Below are 12,354 nucleotides of genomic sequence, written 5' to 3' on the forward strand. Positions count from 1 at the left end.
GCTGGGGTCCTGGGGAGACGTGGGGGGAGGGGCACGGGAGAAGGAGGGGCTGGGATCCCGGGAGGGGCGGGGCCGGGCACGGGAGAAGTGGGGGATGGGGTCCAGGGGAGACGAGAGGGTGGGGAGAGGCACTGGAGAAAGGGGGCTGAGGTCCCAGGGAGATGCAAGGGAAAAGGTACGAGAGGAGGGGGACTGGCGTACCGGGGAGGGGAAGAGGCCTGAGGGGGAAGGGTAAAGGCCGAATTGGGGCTGGGGAGACTAGGGGAGGGAGCCGGGAGAAGGGGGTCTGGGAAGCTGGTGGAACTTGGGACTGGGGCCCGGAGAAGGGGCCCAGGAAGAGAAGGGGAAGGGGATCCCTGGAAAGGGAAAAAGGAGGAGGCCCAGGAGAGGGGGTTGGGGCGAAACGGGGGTGGGGGGGTTTAGGGGGGTCCGGAATGAGTGGTCCGGAAGAAGGGGGGCTGGGCTAGAGGGAGCCTGGGGCGATGAGGCCCAGACGGAAGGAGGGTTGAGAAGGGAGGGGGCGCGAGCCCGGATCCCCGCCCCCTCCCCTTTCAGAACTGCAGCGCTTCCTGACAGACAGTGAGCCCAGATTTTGTTATGTGATGTATACACCGAGAGGAAACAGAAACAATACATTGTTAACTCGAAAGCAACGTTGTTGCACAATATAGATACTGTATCCGTTTTTGTAAAATGAAAAATAAGAAACCAATCATCTTCGGCGTTTGTGTATTTGTGTGAATGCAAAACAAAAGGTCTGGGAGAATGCACTCCGCGCTCTTGGTTACGTCTGCAGTCTGAAGTCTGGAGAGCCACCGAGAATTCTCGCTTTTTATTTTCCGAAAAATTGGCAATTAGAAAAACAAATGATTTGCAAAAGCGAAAACCGAAATGTAGCTGGGACCTGGAATCCAAATCATCCGCCCCTGTCTGTGACACCTGTTCACTTACACTTTAAACAACAGCCACAGGCCAAACTCTTGTGTGCCTTGGTTTGGAGTGGTTTGTCTCATTTAATCCAGCCCTGGGGCAGATGTTATTTTTCCAGTTCTTGGGTGAGAAATGGAGATTCTGAGAGGTTAAGTAACTTGCCCAAGGCCACAAAGCAAGACCTGGGAGGAAGATCCATCCCCTTCAGCCTAACTAATATGGCTAGAGCTCTAGCAGAGCACAGTGCCCGCACACAGTAGGTGCTATGTAAATATTGGTTGGTTTGTTGAAAGGAGAAATGAGTGGCTTTTAGGCTGTAGACTCTGGAAGAAGGGGGGGGGTGTCTTTTTTTTAATTACCCGAAAAGAGAGAAGAGAAGATGAAAAGCTTGAGTCTTGAGTGCTCTGGAAAGACAGAGGCTATATTAAGGATATAATTAAAGGATATATTAATGACCACAAAGGGGATAAAGTCAAGTCAACAAGCACTCTGCTCCCCTGGCAGGTCTGGAAGGGGAGTGACGCCCTCTGGGGACAGGAGGGCTGCTAGGTTCTGGGGAGTTCACTGGCCCCAGATGCTTCACTCTTGCAAAACCCAAGGATCTGGCGGCATCCAAATCCTTTTGAGATTTCAGGAAACACTCCTCTTTCTGCACTTCCCTGGAGTGACAACACCAACAATGCTAGGTGCCAGTTTACTGAGCACCTTTTCTGGGCCAGCCATGCTTTTAAGCACTTTACAAGAGATAACTTCTTAATACTTGGGTGACAGTTACTATTGTTCCCGCTTTCTGGATAAGAACACTGAGGTCAGAAGGTAAGTGACCTCAGATAAGGCATAAATTTGGCTTTCATGATAGGGTAAGGGTTGGAATTCAGCAGTGCCTTTCTTTGAAGTTTGAGCCTTTCCTAAGGGAAAGCAAAGCCAAGATGCCCCAGCAGGTATGGGGGCTGGCTATGGATGGAGGCCATCAGGTAGGGCTGGCATCTGAGGTTTCTCCAGGACGCTGAAGCCGCCTGTCCAGGCTTTCTCAGAACCAAGGACTCAGACCAGAGAAAGGAAGAAAGAAAGAGGGAGTGGAGCATGAGGGTTGGATCAAGGCTCTGGGGGTCACTTAGCTCCAAGAGACTGCCATTCAAGGGGACATTTCTCATGGCATCAAAGTTACTATAAAAAGCAATTGTCCAGGGGCGCCTGGGTGGCTCAGTGGGTTAAAGCCTCTGCCTTCGGCTCAGGTCATGATCCCAGGGTCCTGGGATCGGGCCCCACATCGGGCTCTCTGCTCTGCAGGGAGCCTGCTTCCTCCTCTCTCTCACTCTCTGCCTGCCTCTCTGCCTACTTGTGATCTCTGTCTGTCAAATAAATAAATCAAATCTTTAAAAAAAAAAAAAAAAAAAAAAGCAATTGTCCAGAGTGGGACTACTGAGAAGAGGGAAGGAGTGAACCAAGCAGCACAAAGCTGGGGAGAGTTGCCATGAATCAATGAGCAACAGTTTACCTCATTTGTGGGTTTGTTTGTTTTTTTCCTTTTAAATCTCAGGAAACTTGGAACTTTGCTTGTGGGTGGAGAAAACTCTTCAGACCCCCAAAAACTGAGCAGATGGGGAATTTCATCCATCCCTAGAGACCTAATGCAGGTTTTACATATTTATAATCTAATTCTTCCCAAAATGTGATCACTGCGTTTTATTATATTGCCATTTAATATTTTTGCATAATACTTACACATGTATTTCTTTATCCATGATTTTCTTTGTTGAACCTCAGTATGGCTAGATGTGGCTCTCCTTCACATGAATTTCTTGTGGAATCTACGAAACCCTGTCATTGTGGTCTATTGTGGTGGTGGTGGTGGTTTTTGAACTCATCCGGAAAGCTACCTCCTTTTATGCTCTCCCTCTTTTTTCTCTTCCCTGTGCTCTGGCTTCTTCTTCTCTAACCCCCACCACACTGTGACATTTCTTCAATGATAGTCCCCATCTTGCCGGTGGTCGTCATTTGCATACATCCTACAAGACTAGGAGCTCATCCAAACAGTCACTAATTATTCCATTTGAATTCTCCAGCACCCAGCACACAATCTGTGGCACACAGTAGGTGTTTAATGAGAGGTTATGGAAAGAAAGAAGACAAAATTTAAGGCAGAGAGAATTTGAGACTCAGAGAAGGAATCTGACCTCTGCTGGTGGCGTGTCCAGTCCCGGCCTCACGGGGAATCCAAAAGAGCTTCCACGAATCACTCCATCGCCTGGAGAATCTAAGGCTTTGCTGAGCTTCTTTCATCCATTTAATGGGGAGAGTCCCATTTACGGAGCACTTTCAGATGGGGAAACTAAAATGCAGAAAGGCTTAGGGATAAGCCTGAGTTCACACACGGAGCTGGTGGCAGAATTGAAAAAGAGAGAGGCTGGGAGTGGGAACGCACACCTGCCGAGGGCTTGGGGTACCAACACCCACTTTCTGTCTATCACAGCCTCTTTGCCCGGATTTTGTGAGTTAAGGTCTATTATTATCCCCATTTTACAGATTGGTAAAAGGAGGCTCTAGGACATTCACCCGTCCCTTCTTGATTGCCAGATGCTTGTCCTATCACTGTGGTTAATAGAGGTTTTTTGGTCATCCAGACTCCAGGGCCAGCCATTAAGGAGTTGGCGCAGGCACAGGGCCCCGGGGGCGACTCTAGGGGTCTCTCCTGAAACCTGGCTTTAAGGCCAGCTTTCCTCTAGCCACTCCAGCCTGAGTATTGTCCACAACATGGGCACGCATACTCTCATACTCTCGCTGGCTCCGTAGTACACAGAGGCCCAGGCAAGCTCACTCCAGCTCAGCTCCTCAGTGGGCCCGGTCCTGGGTGAACCCAGAAGCAGGCACTGGGTCTGTGCCCTTGCCCCAGGCTGGCCTTCAGCATGGAGCCATGGTGGAGGAGTGTGCAGGATTTGGAGTCAGACAGACCTAACTCCAATTTTGTCTCTATCCTCACTTACTGTGTGTCTTTAGACAAGTGACTCTCACTCTCTGAGCCTCTGAAAATTGGGGAGGAGGTCTATGGTGCAAGTAGAATGAGATTATGTGCCGTGGCTATGGGCACAAGCTGGCATCTAGAAGGCATGAGTACATACCTGTTACTACTGTTTGCCCTTCCTATTCTCAGACACGGCAGAGAACGATGTCCCTTGTCAGTCTTCCATTGCTGTGTAACAAACAGCCCCCAAAACTAGTGGCTTAAAACAACTTGTTATTTCTCACCATTTGCTGAGTTTGCGGCTGGTTCCTCTGCCCCACCTGGTGGTCACTGGCATGTGATCTCTCTGAAGCAAAACAGTCCGGGCTTTCTTAGAGCAGGGCAGCTGGATTCCAAAGCAGGGAAAGCAGAAGCAGACAGGCCTCCTTGAGGTGTCACTTCTGCTGCACTCTGTTGGTCAGAGGGAGTCACAGGGCTGGCTCAGACTCCAGGGGGAGGGGAAATAAACCCCCTCTTGAGGGCAGGAGCTGTGAAAGTGTACAGGGAGTGAAAGGTTGCCCGGCAACCTGTTTGTCCATAAGCTTTCAGGTTCTCAGGACCTCTCGCTTTCCCCCACCCCATGCCTTAGCCAAACCTCCACCCATCCTGTCTAATGAAGACATTCCACCCGACGGCATGAAAGGTTTACTGAGCTCTCTCATGGCCAGGCCTGTCAGAGCACTGAGGAATGGTTAGAAAAGAAATCTGCACTTTCACTCAAGAGGCTCCCAAATTAAGGGGCATTAAAAACAAAAACAAAACTGCAATAAGAGAAACTGATCTCGCCTGTGCTCGCTCTCTCTCTCTCTCTCTCTCTGACAAATAAATAAATAAATAAATAAATAGAATTAAAAAAAAAAAAAAAAGAAAGAAAGAAAGAAAAAAGAAAAACTGATCTCTCCGGCTCTCACACCTGCCAGACCTGGCCCTGAAGAGGGTCCGAGTCATCAGGGACTGGGCCGGGCCTGATCTGGGGTTTCCTCGCTCCCCAGTACTACAGGATATTGTAGTAGCCTGCCATCCAATCCAGGAATGGGAGGCCTACGACTTGTGTAGTGACCATGTGCTCCAGGATTCCTGGAAGGGCCTGCTTTCCTATTCACTGCACCTGTTCTCCGAAGTGCACTGCACTCATGAGAGAGAGCGTGAGTCCCTATTTCAGTCATCTTAACTGGGGTATGTGTGCAGGGGGATAATAGTCCAGGGAGAGGGAGAAATGGATTCCAACAGCTGGGGAGACTGAGGGCGCCTTCTTGGTGCAGGTGCATTTGATGCCAGGCTTTGAAGGAAGAGAGAAGTTTAATCAGAGACTGGGCATCAACATTCCAGATAGAGGGGCCGGCTTGAACAAAGGCCTGGAGATGGGAGTGTCTGGGCACTGGGCTAGGAGCACAGGCTGGCTGGTGGCCACTGGAAAAGTGGCCCCAACCTAGGGAATGTGCATTCCAGTAGGAATGGGAGCCTTGAGCTAAAAATACGACACTTGGGTCTGAACGCACATCAGGGGGCCCTGCACAGACCTAGAAACTCACACCACAGTGGGCAGTATCTGAGTCTCAGCACTCAACACATAGAGACTAAAAACAGCCTCTTATAAGGGTCTGGATGACAAGGAGTGTCCAGGGCAGAGAGCCCAGTCCCTTCTTTACACATCACACCAGATTCTTACAAATCTGCCCACATGGGGTGCTTGGCTCAATCATGATCCCAGGGTCCTGGTATTGAGTCTCATGTCAAGTCTCTCTGCTCCGTTGGGGGGGGGGGGGGGGACGCGGGGGTGGAGGGAGTGGTGGCTTCTTCCTCTCAATCTCCCTCTGTGCTCTGTCTCTCTCAAATAAATAATATCAGGACGCCTGGATGGCTCTGTGGATTAAGCCTCTGCCTTCAGCTCAGGTCATGATCTCAGGGTCCTGGGATCAAGCCCTGCATTGGGCTCTTTGCTCAGCTGGAAGCCTGCTTCCCCCTCTCTCTCTGCCTGCCTCTCTGCCTACTTGTGATCTCTCTCTGTCAAATAAATAAATAAAATCTTCAAAAATAAATAAATAAATAAAATCTTAAAAAAAAAAATCTGCCCACCCTTTCCCACCAAGGGGAGAGACAGGAGGAGGCAAAGTAGGAGAGAGCCAAGACCGGAGATTAAAGAAGATTGAGGGTAAGATTGAAAATTCAGCAACTTCAGCTGAGAAAAAGCAGCAATTATTGAGGGGTGCAGTTTGAGAAGCAAAAGAAAAGAAAGGAAGAGCCAGCTCTCCCCGGAGGCTCCCAAGTAAAGGACAGGGATGGCAAATACCAGCCAGACATCCCGCCTGCTGGTCTCTGCACCGGTCCTTGGCCGGACCCCTGAATTGAGGTCCACCTTTCCAGTGAGCTGTTTCAGAGTGTTCCTCAACCCGGAGTTCCAGGAAGCATCCATACCAACCACGGCGGCTGGCACGGGAGGTGGGGGTGGTGTGACAAATTGGGAATGAAGGAAAGTCGTTGGCAAGGACATTTAGTAACCATGTTTTGCCCTCTGTGGTTACAACTCTCAGAAAGGTGGGCACTAGACAAAGAATAGATCTCAAAATCTAACCTGATTTCAAGAAAGAGACAAGACAACCCAAGAATGGGAGGAAATATTTGTAAACCAGATACCTGATAAGGGTCTAATCACCAGGATGTATCAAAAGCACTTGCAACTGGAGCACCTGGGTGGCTCAGTGGGTTAAGCCTCTGCTTCAACTCAGGTCATGATTTTGGGGTCCTGGGATCGAGCCCCTGCTGAGCAGAGAGCCTGCTTCCCCACCTCTCTCTGCCTGCCTCTCTGCCTACTTGTGATTTCTCTCTCTGCCAAATGAATAAATAAAATCTTAAAACAACACACACACACACACACACACACTTGCAATTCAACAACAAAGAGACAAACAACCCACAGGAAAAATGGGCAAAGGACTCGAATAAGACCTTTCTCCAAAGATACACAAGTGGACAACCAGCACCTGAAAAGATGCTCAATTTCATTAGATACCTGGAAAATGTAAATCAAAACCACAAGATGTAACTGCATGCATACCCACCAGGATGGCTCTAATCTAAAAGATGAGCAGTAACAAGTGTCAGGAGAGACGGAGAGATATGGGAGCACTCTTGGAGCCCTGGTGGGCATTTAATGGTGCGGCTACTGTAGAAAGTCTGGTAGGTCCTCATAAAACTACCCAAAGATTTATCCTATGACCCAGCAATTCCGCTCGTAGGTATACCTTAAAGAATTGAAAAGAGATGTTCAAATACAACGTATACCTGAATGTTTATAGCAGCCCTATTCACAATAACCGAAAGGTAAAAATAACCCACATGTCCATCTACTGAGAGTGGATAAACGAAACATGGTAGATCCACCCTAAAATACTATTTAGCCATTTACAGGAATGAAGTACTGATCTACACTACAACATGAAGGGATCTCAAAAACATTACACTAAGAGAAAGAAACCTGACAAAAAGGCCACAAAATTCCCTGAAATAGGCAAATCCACAGAGGCAAAAAGCAGATTAGTGTTTGCCCAGGGCTGGGGGAGGGGAGTGACTGCTTAATGGGCATGGAGTTTCCTTCTGGGAAGATGAAACAGATATGGAAACAGAGCCGATGGTTGTAGGACACTGTGAAGGTACTAAATGCCCGGAATTGCATACTTTAAAAGTAGTTAAAGGGGTGCCCGGGTGGCTCAGTGGGTTAAAGCCTCTGCCTTCAGCTCGGGTCATGTGTCCAGGGTCCTGGAATTGAGCCCCGCCTCGGGCTCTCTGCTCAGAGGGGAGCCTGCTTCCTCCTCTCTCTCTGCCTGCCTCTCTGCCTACTTGTGATCCCTCTCTTTCTCTGTCAAATAAATAAATCTTTAACAAAAAATAAAGTAACAATCAGCCCCTTACATAATAACACAAATACTATGGTTTTAGGAAAATAATTTTCCAAAACATCCTTTTTTTTTTTCCTTGCCAAGGAAACTGGCATTAATTTTTTTTTTTAATAAATCTGTTTAATGACTGGCTTAATGGAAAACAGCCAGATTCTCAAAGAAGCTTCTGAATTCAATCTATTGTGATATGTTGTCTTAGTTGAAGTACAAGAAGAGTATGGAGCCTGGCATAGGGATGTTGTTGGAGAAAGGAGGGCTACTTCAATAGCTTTTTCAGATTGTTGTGGATATGAATTTTTTTTTAAGATTTTATTTATTCATTTGACAGGCAGCGATCACAGATAGGCAGAGAGGCAGGCAGAGAGAGAGGAAGGGAAGCAGGCTCCCCGCTGAGCAGAGAGCCCAATGCTCTCTGGACCCCAGGATCAGGACCTGAGCCGAAGGCAGAGGCTTTTAACCCACTGAGCCACCCAGGCACCCCTGGATATGAGTTTTTGACAGTGCACCAAAACTTGCCAAGTTTTCGTTTCTTAGTGACAAGGTTGAAGCTCAAACCATAACATTAAACTTTGCTTACTCTGTGATCTCGAAATCCACTGGTCTATCTTTCCCTTGCACTTGGATCCTTTACTCATTCTGTAACATCAGGCATCGGTCCTTTGGAAAATACTGATTTCACTGACTCATGCAGATCTCCCAAATGCTGGCAAACCTAGTAATTTCACTTCAAAATCACACTGGTTAAGCTCACTACCAACTCTCACAGAAACTAACTAGGAGACTGACAAGCTCACAATGGCTGACACAAGGTTTCCAAACTTCTAACTTTTGTTTGAGAGTCAAACTGTATTATTGGCAATAAATCCTGGCAGTGGCTTTCCTTGAATTAACAGGCTCCCTTTACTCACTTTCAGAAAAAGGTCTGTCTCGTCCGAATAACCAAGGTTGGTCAGATAAAAACGGTGGTCCCTGAAAAAAAGCAGCTACTTCAACTGGCAGCTCAATCCTCCAAGTGCTTTGCTTGGAGACAATCGCTGTAGTTTGGTATGTGCAGAAAAGTGCCCTTTGTGTACTTCCCATTTTGTCAGACAAAATATTCTAAAGGTCCATCCTCAAGGGCTGAGATTTAATAAAATGATTTTTACTGCTTCAACAAGGACACTCTAGAATAGAACTGGCTTTTATTTTTTTCTGCAAGAACAAGGCAACTGAAGAAGGCAACAACTACGAGGACACCTGGGAGGGACTGTCTTGATGTACGCTAAGGTGCTGGCTGTTTCACCAACCTCTGTTTTTGCACCATCAGTTGACACAGGGAAAAAGCCAAAACTATGAAAACAGGTTTGACTCTTGCAGGTCCCAGAGAAGGTCTCAGTGACGCCCAGGAGTCTGCAGACCATGCTTTGAAAACTACCCGTTTCAGCTTGTTTCCTTCATGGTAATTTAAAAGCAGAACAGATAAACCCCCCAGAAGAAGCAGGCTCACTTTGAGTTATTTATGGAGCACATGACTCAGAGTAGGAGCTCAATAAACATTTTTTGAATCCTGAATAATGGCTTCCTCCTACCATGCCAAGCAATGTGCTAAGCGTTTGACCTGCATTGTCTTACTGAATGTAACGTCCCCATTCTACAGACCAGAAAAGCAAGGCTCAGAGAAGATGGCAGCTCAGACATCTAGCGATGACCAGATCTAGGAGTCAAACCGAGTTTTGTCTCATTTCAAAGCTTATACCTTTTTTTTTTTTTTTTTTTTAAAGAGAGAGTGTCCAGGGCAAGGGGGCAGAGAGAGACACAGAGAGAGAGAGAATCTCAAACAGGCTCCATGTCCGGTGCAGGGCTTGATCTCAAGACCCTAAGATCATGACCTGAGCCGACATCAAGAGTCAGATGCTTAACCAACTGAGGCACCCACACGCCCCTCAAAGTTTCTACTCTTAACCACTGTGCCATACTGAATCTGACTGGCAGCAAAATCTTTGGTCATGAGTTAGATCAAGGGAGGACAAAAAGAAAAAAGGAAAATAATTAAAGGAAAGTTTAAGGAAATTTTGTACAGAAGTTTGAATAACTAGGCTGCCTTGGTGAATCTATTGTGTACCACCCAGCCAACACACATGAATGAGGACACACACTCTGTCCCACTGGCCTGGGCCAGAGGGGTTAGTGGCTGTCTGATGGCAAGGCTGGTCTAAAGAAGGTGTATTAAGAATGATGGGCAGTGTGGCGCCTGGGTGGCTCAGTCTTTAAGCATCTGCCTTTAGCTCAGACCATGGCTCCCTGCTCAGCAGGAAGCCTGCTCCTCCCTCTCCCACTCCCGCTGCTTGTTTTCCCTCTCTCACTGTCAAATAAATAAATAAAATCTTTAAAAAAAAGAAAAAAAGAATGATGGGTGGTGATCCCTGTGAGTCCCTTCTCACAAGGGCTGGGTGTACACGTTTTTTCATTATCCCGGTGGGGCCCCTGACACAAACAATAGCGGGCTGGGTCGGGGGAGGACGTGCCAGTGGGGCCCAGGTGTGGAAATTAAAATGCAACAAGAATAATGAGTCAGCTGGGCTTCCCTGGGCTGTGTCCCCACAGGTCAGGGTCCACACCTGCAGAAGTTCTCTCATGGTGGCAAACAGTGGCTTTTCCCAGGTGTTCATCCCCTGTCCCACCCCTGAGAGGCTGAGCTGAATCACTCCTGCTTTTCCTAACCCTTTCAGGGGAGGCATTAACCAGTCAAAGACCAGCTGCCAGTCTTGTCAGATGCTCATTCCCGAATTTACTCTGGCCCCTATTGACTCCTCCAGCCTTCCTTATGCCTCCTCACTTTCCAGAGTCATAGTGTTCTCTCGTCTCCAAACTTGGTACCTGTTCTCTCTCTGCCTGGAGTAAACCACCCCCCGCCTTGCCCACACAACCTCCTTTGCCTGAGAGAATCCTACTCAACCCTTGGGCCTCAGCTTGGACGTCACTTCCTTTAAGAGCCCTTCCCATGGGTGCCCACCTCCAAACCGTCAGAGTACCAGTCTTCTTACCGATCTCACTGGGTCAGGACCAGGCCCTAGGGACAAGGAGCCATGGCTTACAAGACAGATAGAACATTCATGAAGCTCATGGACCAGTGTTTGATGTCACTAACACTGTTGGCTTGCCTTACTTGCCCATTAGACTGTAAGACGCCCCCCCCCCGCCCCGGGACTGGGATGGCATTAGCATGCTTAGGACTGTATCTCTGAGTCTCATACTGGGCCTGGTACACAATAGGAGCTCAGTAGATAGGAAGGAATCCATAAAAAAAGGAGAAGAGAGGGGGCACCTGGCTGGCCCAGTTGGTTAAGCATGCAACTTTTGGTCTCCTGGGTCTTCTTGGTCTCCAGGTTGTGAGTTCAAGCTCCACGCTGGGCATAGAGCTTACTTAAACAAAATAAGTAAATAAAATTTAAAAAAAGAAAGAGAGGCGGGATGAGAATTCAAAGAAGTAGGAAACAAATTTTCCACCTACCTATGGTGGAATTCTTGTCATTCTTGTCATTCTACAGGTATTGCTGGAAGAGCTGAGCCGGGTGATGGGAGGCACAGGGCTGGGGGGAGGGCCCAGAAAAGATACGGAGCCCAGAGAAGGGTTTACAATCTTGTTGAGCAGCAGCGGGCACACATTTAAAATGCCCTCACAAAACAGCACACCCTCAACAAGTATAATTAATCTTGGGGCAACTAAACCAGAGTGCTGAGGAAGAAAAAGAAAGTAAAATAATTAGTAATCGTACTGTAATAATAGAAATGACTATGTAGAGGCACCTGGGTGACTCAGGTGGTTAAGTGTCCAACTCTTGATTTCTGCTCAGGTCATGATCTCAAGGTCGTGAAATGAGCCCTACATCAGGCTCCTCTCTCAGTGGGAAGTCTGCTTGAGATTCTCTCTCTCCCTCTGCCCCTTGCCCTGCTCTCTCTACCTCGCAAATAAACAAATATTTTATTTTATTTTTGTTAAGATTTTATGTATCATTTGACAGTGAGAGACATAGCAAGAGAGGGAACACAAGCAGGGGGAAGAGAAGAGGGAGAAGCAGGCTTCCCACTGAGCAGGGAGCCCAATGCGGGGCTCGATCCCAGGACCCTGGGATCACGACCCAAGCTGAAGACTCATACTTAACAACTGAGCCACCCCAGGCACCCCCAAATAAGTCTTTTAAAAGAAAAAAAAATGACTGTGTACGAGGTTGACTACCAACTGTGATAAGCAACCCCAGCATTTCAGTGGTACACCACAATAAATGTGTTTTTCTGGTTGAATTCCTCTGATCCAGGAGGTGTTGCAGGGATTCAGGAACCTTCCTTGTATGATTCCACTATCATTCCCAGCTGTGCAGACGAGGAAATGGCGAGGAGGGCAGGTCTGGGAGTGTGTCCATCACTTCTGCCCAATTCCATTGACCAGAACTCAGCCTTGTGGCCCCACCTGACTGCATGGAAGGCTGGGAATTGTAGTCTAATGGTTGCCCCAGAGGAGAAGGGGGTGAGGAATGCTGAACACAGACC

The sequence above is a fragment of the Mustela erminea genome, chromosome 12 (assembly GCF_009829155.1).
Source record: "Mustela erminea isolate mMusErm1 chromosome 12, mMusErm1.Pri, whole genome shotgun sequence".
NCBI classification, from domain to species: Eukaryota; Metazoa; Chordata; class Mammalia; order Carnivora; family Mustelidae; genus Mustela; species Mustela erminea.